Below are 6,000 nucleotides of genomic sequence, written 5' to 3'. Positions count from 1 at the left end.
AATCGTTGCCCTGTTGCCTTTGTTTTTGTTGATGGACAAAATTATGGGATTTGACTAAGAGGATTAAAATGACAGCAGTTAATGAGACACAGCTGGGACTGGATCACAACAGACAAAATTGTATTCCCCCCCCCCCCCCCCCCTGTTGGAGTAACAAATCCGTAAATACATAAACAGAGAACAAATGCACACATGGGCATTCACATCAGCACACAAGCACATATGTTCCCTCTCCCGCTCCTTTGTTTTTTTCTTTCTAACACACACCTAGAGGCCGCTAGACAAACTGCCACTCACTTATTTGTATAATGCTTATTACACAGGGTTTATTATCCCATTCAAATGTACCAGATTAATTCACGTCTTTTCCGCTGGATTTGAAGTATTTAGCCTAACAGGACACACTGGGAATAAGAGCATAATTGTAAGCTCTCCCTAACCCCTCCTCCTCTAAATGTTGGTTATTGGGTACAGAGCCAATGCACATGGCAATGATCCCTCTGATGTCGTAAATGCCATTCAAGGTTGATCCACATCACATTGCTGCCTTGATCCATGTTATTATGCCTTGTAAAGTGTGCTGCAGAGACAGGATAAACAGGAGTAGTTGGTATCTGTAAGACTAAACAGAGAACACCTGATCTCTCTATTCTGACTATTCTGGCATTAATACTGATACATAAAGGGGAATTGATTGATGTGTGTTTTGTCACTAGGGGGCCGCAGAACAAGCTGTAATCACACCACTGACATATTTTTACCTCGTAAAATGAACATAGCAAATGTGTCAGCAAACAGTTGTCTGTTTATACATCCAGCACTGCAACATTTAAAGTTGTTTCTGTCATCATCTGAACGTAATTCCAACTCCTGGGAAAAAAACCTGGCTCTTTAGTTCCCAAACACTCCATGTTCACCAGCTTGTCGCTAACTTTGTCGGTTGTTTTGCTGAGTAGTTATAGTGGTAGCAGAATAGTTGTAATACTAAAGCAAGGAGCCAAAGGGCACTAAACGCTCCGTAAAACTAATTATCATCCGCTAAAGCATGTGTATGGTATTGATTTCACCTTGTGAGTCTGTGTGTGTCTCATCATAGAAAATATGGTCTGGGAGACACAAGTCGCAGTCCTGTGTACTTTTCCAGGTCTTTATATGTCTGTATGTCTGTGGACAGGTTTTGTGGCTTTGATCGCAACCGTGAAAGATGCAGTCACAAAACTTTGCAGGTTTGTAGTTGAGGTCAAAATGAAGGCCAATGAGGTTCAAGCAAGGAAGCCAAAAGTAGAGGGTTAGGAAGAGCACTTTACGCAGCCGGTGTTTCTCATCACATGGTCTCCATATAAGTTATAATAACTTCCAAACAAACAACAAGTTATTTGTCATAATTTGGTTAAAATCTTGAATTCCATCTGCGAAAATGAATTTTTATATGGTTAAAAAAATGACTTTAATGATTCTTATATGCACAGTGTTGTCTCATAACCGCATGTAAATGTCATGGTGTGACATGTGTATTTGATGCGTTAACTATAGGATCCTCTATAGGAACAGAGCTCTCTTTCATCAAATGCCCATGGATTGATTTCCTGTGGTGATCCATCATGATCATTTCTGACGCCACATTTGTCCTCCAATCTTTCCAAACTTTACATCCTTCCACCTTTATCTTTTCACGCTTGAGTAAAGCCAAGTCCACTTTATCTATCTGACGGTGTTATGGGATGTCTCACGTACATAAAATGTTGATGACATTCCTGGACATCATGTCCTCATGAGTAGCCTGCAGCAAACCCACGCACACTGAAGACAACATGCTGAATCAGATGCATGGGGCCCGAGATGAGCTTACATGACACTAAAGTGGTCTGAACCTACATGGTAATCGAATATGCATGTTAATAAAGAGGCATCTAGTTTAAATCATCTAAATAATGTAAGCAACACATTATTAATGACGGGCTAAGAGACCATCTGGAAGACAGAGTGCCTGCAACGCATGCATTTAGAAGCAATCCTGATGAAATAACTTGTGCGCCTGTGCGTGTACGTGCGGGTGTCCATCTGTGTGGGCGTTTTAATCTATGTACACTTTGCGACTTTCACACATGGCAGTGATGCATTACATTACATTTTCTCATACAGCAGTCAAAAAAGACATTCCCAGCATCAATTTACTGCGGCACATTTATTGTTATGCCTCTCATCTTTCTATCTCACAGACAGCTCAGTGTACGGTTGGCACATTCAAAAGGGGCTGACTGTATCAAACTTTGATAAAACTAGCTGTGCCTCTCCCCCAGATGCAAGCATTACAGTGAGCCCTGCTATAGCCAGTCAGACACAAAGGACAAAATGAGGAGAAGAAATGTAATCAGAAAGAGAGATCACAGCGTCAGGTCGTGGCTGTGAAGTAAGCTACAAAGATCAGAAGGATAACTCGTCCGTTCGCAGCTTTCCAACCATCAAGCCAGCACGATGAACACGACATCCCACCGTGCAACGCTGCCTGCTTGTATTTCAATCAGGAGAGACTTGTTTCATAAGTTTAACAATGATTTATTATACAAGCGTCAAATATGGAAAAGTGCAAAGTCTTTGGCGATTGGACTCCATCCTGAAGTACTATCACCGAGGGTAGGGATACTGAGGTCCAACAGGCCTAAACCCCCCTTGGAGTCCAGACACTGGTGGTGGTGATGACAGGAGTCGCTGCTATCTGATGATGAATCAGGAGCACGACTGTGATGCTGACTGGAGGCGACTGGGGTGGAGGAGGGTTGCATCTGCTTAGCTGAAATGACACCTGACAGCCGCAGAGAGAACACTATTTAAAGATTGACAGCAACGATCTGATTGGCTTGAGGACCCGGTGTGCCGAATCTGGTTGGTTACTTAAAAGTGTACGTCCCCAATCAGCTGATAGAGTCCTTACAAGGAGAGGAAAGACATCGATTACTAGTGAGTGTCTTCCTGATTGAACTTGCGCTTGAGCTACATTAAGATTCATCAATTAGGTCCACCACTTGTTTAGGCTGTAAACAGTCAATCTGCTCTTATATTTGGAAACACGTGGCCCTTTCGAAGCTCAAGGGCCACAGCATTCTTTAGCTTGGCCTGATGCTGTGATGAATTGGTAAATTTCTGAGTGTGCCCTGAATTACATTATGCAAATCAAACACACGGCCCATCTGCAGGGAACATCAAATAGGATGTATTTCTGTTCAACTGAGCTATTTCTATCGATTGGAACACACTTTTAACAACCTGTATGCATAAATTTAATACAACATGATTTTCATAGAAGCACTGTGGCCACGACTGGAGAAATACTCTGTGATAGGATTTGGCATATTCACTGAAATGTAAAAAGAAGTGTATTTGCCGCCCAGCGACCCAAAGTGCCCGACCATATCCAGGTTAAAAGCTGATTGAGACCAATGACTTTGACGCTTACAGTAAGAGGGAACAAAAAGTTATGCCTCCATTTCAAATCAGCCCGAGTTTCAACCCACAAAAAGCACACGCTTCAGTGATCTGAGAAATTACAAGATACCACCCTTTCCAATTTCGCCATCACTGGACCGGACTGTTGCAGGCTTTAGAAACAATTACCCCAAGGGGACCAGAGTAACCTTGTTTATAGCTGATTGAGCATCCGCAGTTCCAATTTCGCGCAGGTAATTACAACATCGTTATCTTCTCCTAAATCTTCACCAGAGGTGCTATCCCGAAAAAAGCTACCTTTGGCTCAGCTGTTTGCATTTTGGACACTGATCGAAACAAACACGGCATCAGTATGCGTTTCTCGGACGGGCTTGTGTTCGTTCTCCAGGTGTCGGTGACCCAGAGCAGCCTGCTCACCCAGAACACATCAGTCACACTAACACACATCTGTCGCACCGGTCCACCCACTCCATCACGGCCATGGCTGCTCTCTCTCCTTGAATGTCCCACCCCTCTTGGAGAGGACAAACAAGTCTTCTGATTTGCCTCTAATCTGCAGTCTACCCTCAGTGTGGGCCACCGTCCACCCAGCACATCAAGGACAAGCACTCCACAGGGGGGGTACCCATTAGCACAGAGCCCTGCTTCCACCATTGTGCGATAGGGACAGGGGCAGAGGGAGACGCTCCAATTAGAGATGGAGACATGGGGACTTTGGCCCTGACACGCCCCTGCTGCTCCAGAAAATAAGTGTGAGCCCACCTTATTCATACACAGAAAGGTTTTCCTTCCCTGTCATGTCCCCTGCCTCAGGCCGTTGCTGTTCATTCACAACATGAAGCCAAAACATTTCTTTTCATGCTGTTTTCATTTCATGTCTGTGTTAAGTATGAATGGCTGGTCAAGCTTAAGTGTGTGTATATGTCTGTAAAATGTGTGTGATCATGTGTATGTGTGCTTGCTCTTTGGCACGAGGGTTCATTAAAATGCTGTCTTGGGGTGGTCTTTGGCATGCATCTCTCGTCTGAGGCTTCCATCAACAGAACTCCATCCAGATATATAATGCAGCATGTTCAGCCTGCATGGACCGTGTTGAAATAGGTTGAACTAGCTTCATGCTTCATGCATTTGCATGCTGCATGAACGCAATCTGCTGGCGCGCAGTGGGACCTCGCTCTTCCCTTTTGCATTGTTTTTACGCTCCCACGTGAAGTGAACCCATTTGTGGTCATATCGTCCGTCTGATCCCTCATCAGGATTTGTGTACATGAGAGGTAAGAGACACAGAAGAAAGAACAGCAACACCAATCGAGTATGACTTTTTTCATCTTTGTTCTTCATGAATAAAACACAACATGTTCCTGATTCAATCACGGGACAGCATACCTTGCACTGGTCCTGTGTGTATATTCTTAAGGGGAGAGATGGGCACCAGATATCAGCTTTTCCATTACAAGACACCTTCCATTTAATCTAAACGTCATCAATGGCCTGCAAGTGCAGCCTTCTACATAAACACAGAAAAAAAATCGAGTGTATTTGGTTGATTATGCAGTGTATCAACTATGCATGAAGCAATTACATACCGGGGCCTTGGGGCTCGGACGGAAATCGAATGGATGAATTCCTACAACGTTACCTCCCTCCACTCTTTCTACATGTCCATTCATTCATCCAGCCGTTTGCTTGTGCAAACATTCCTTCAGTTGTTTGTTTGTCTCTACGCTCAGCCATTGAAGTTTTCCACAGGGATTTCCATCTGAGTTGAAAAGACTGGCTGCATTGATAAATAAAGGTCACAGGTAGAAGAAGCAGGCCAGGGAACGAGGCTTGTGGTGACAGAAGAAGTGAGGTGAGAAATAAAACACTGGATCTGCAGAGGCTTGGATTGATTGGAATTTAGAGAGCGGGAGGAAGAATTCAATTGAAGGATGGGAGGGAGGGAGGGAGAGATGGGAGGGAGGGAGGGAGAGAGCGGAGGGGCTGGATCAGAGTAGATGGAAGAGCAGGAGTCAGCAAGATAAGCTAGAGAATGAGATTTTCAACTTCAAAGCTTTTGGGGGCATGCCTTTACACAATTTTACTCTTAACATAATCCCGATTTCTGAGAATGTGTGTGTCGTGCGAGACAGAGAGAGTGCAGCTGGGGATGAGAAAGATGTAAGAGAGACAGAAGCATCTCCGTGGACCCCCCCCCCCCATTGATCCTCCTTAGAGCAGAATTAATAAATCATCACCCATTTCACTAAATCCAACATTTATGATTGCTATGAAGGTTAAGCTATACACTGAACTAGCGTGTTCCAAATGAATCTTGAATGATGAATCTCGTGTGTGTTTTTTAGATTGTCTCAACTGTGATTTTGTGTTTGTTTCTGTGGTTTTGTGAGCGTCTGTGTGCCTGTCTCTCTCGCTTTCTTCCATCAGGATTCTTTTAATCCCATTCTCTTCCTCTAATCCATCTTTCTCCCTCTCTTCCTCCCACACTCTCTTTGCCCTCTCCTCCCTCCTCTTTCCTCCCCACTTCTCAATCTCCATCTCTCTCTCTCTCTCTCT

This window comes from Melanostigma gelatinosum, assembly GCF_949748355.1.
Source record: "Melanostigma gelatinosum genome assembly, chromosome: 1".
In the NCBI taxonomy this organism is placed as follows: Eukaryota; Metazoa; Chordata; class Actinopteri; order Perciformes; family Zoarcidae; genus Melanostigma; species Melanostigma gelatinosum.
Note: the sequence above shows the minus strand (reverse complement) of the source record.